The 1,020-nt window shown below is 41.6% G+C and overlaps 1 pseudogene; it reads left to right on the forward strand.

Moving 5' to 3' along the window:
- The first annotated feature begins 20 nt into the window (after positions 1-20).
- LOC108525995 (RNA-binding protein 7 pseudogene) lies at positions 21-613 on the forward strand (annotated as a pseudogene).
- Positions 614-1,020: the final 407 nt, after the last annotated feature.

Consider the following 1,020-nt stretch of genomic DNA (forward strand, 5'->3'; position numbering starts at 1 on the left):
CACAGGAAGTATCTGCCCCTCTTAGTGAAATCAAACTCTATGGAAGGCCTATCAAAATACAATTTAGACAGGAAGTAGTCATGCCTCGCAGGATATCTGTTTGTCATGTCCTCAGCCTCATGTTGCAAATTCAAGTCCTGCCTCCACATCTCCCAGCGGTGGGTATGAAAGGACTGTGGGTAACAGAGTTCCATCAGCACAGATACTTCAGAGATCTTTTCTTCTCCAGAAAATTTTCAGAGACAAGCAGCGATGAGCAGTGATTTGAGGCAAACGCCATCTTTGGTTCTCCGCCTCTGGATGAATTAGGATTTTCACCGTCAGTTCAATCACACAATCGTACTTTGAACCAGTCTTCAAGCTCGCAGTGGCGCCAAGATGCACCCTGATCACTGTGCAGAGTCAGACAGAATTCTCATCCCTACCTAGCAGTTAGACACTATAGCCGGGAACGGCGTCACGCTGATCATGGATGTGACCATCATTACAGAGGACGCAGAGATGATTTATTGTATGACGACTGGAGCCACAATGGCTGGACTATGACTGTGATAACAGAAGAGACGGTGGCAACGATGGAAAATGGCGCTCATCTCGCACTAACAAGTGTTAAAAGGACGTTGTTTTCATAGGGTCATTATTAGGCCCTTTGTCTAAGTTGGTGTGGAACTATTTTGTGGAAAACCTGCACAGAGCAGCCTTACAAGTTGTCACATTTCTTTATAAAGTTTTGTAAATGTATAGCTATAATTTAATACCAAAATGGAAATAATTGTGGTTTTATTACATGAATGATAATCTTTCACCCCTGGGTTTTATGAAGAGGAAAGGTTTTATGCAAAACAATGTGTCTCCATTCCTAATTGTTTTAAACACTTTAGGAGGGATTGGATTATATAGATTGGTTGTGCGATAAAGGAGATATTTTAATTATCATTTATCTTTTGTATTGCGAGAAATTTCTTGCTCGTGAATCAGATTTTGCTGTGTGTAATAGAAAGCATCCCAGGTGGCTGTCTG

The sequence above is a fragment of the Rhinopithecus bieti genome, unplaced genomic scaffold (genome assembly GCF_001698545.2).
Source record: "Rhinopithecus bieti isolate Rb0 unplaced genomic scaffold, ASM169854v2 scaffold_56459, whole genome shotgun sequence".
Classification (NCBI taxonomy): Eukaryota; Metazoa; Chordata; class Mammalia; order Primates; family Cercopithecidae; genus Rhinopithecus; species Rhinopithecus bieti.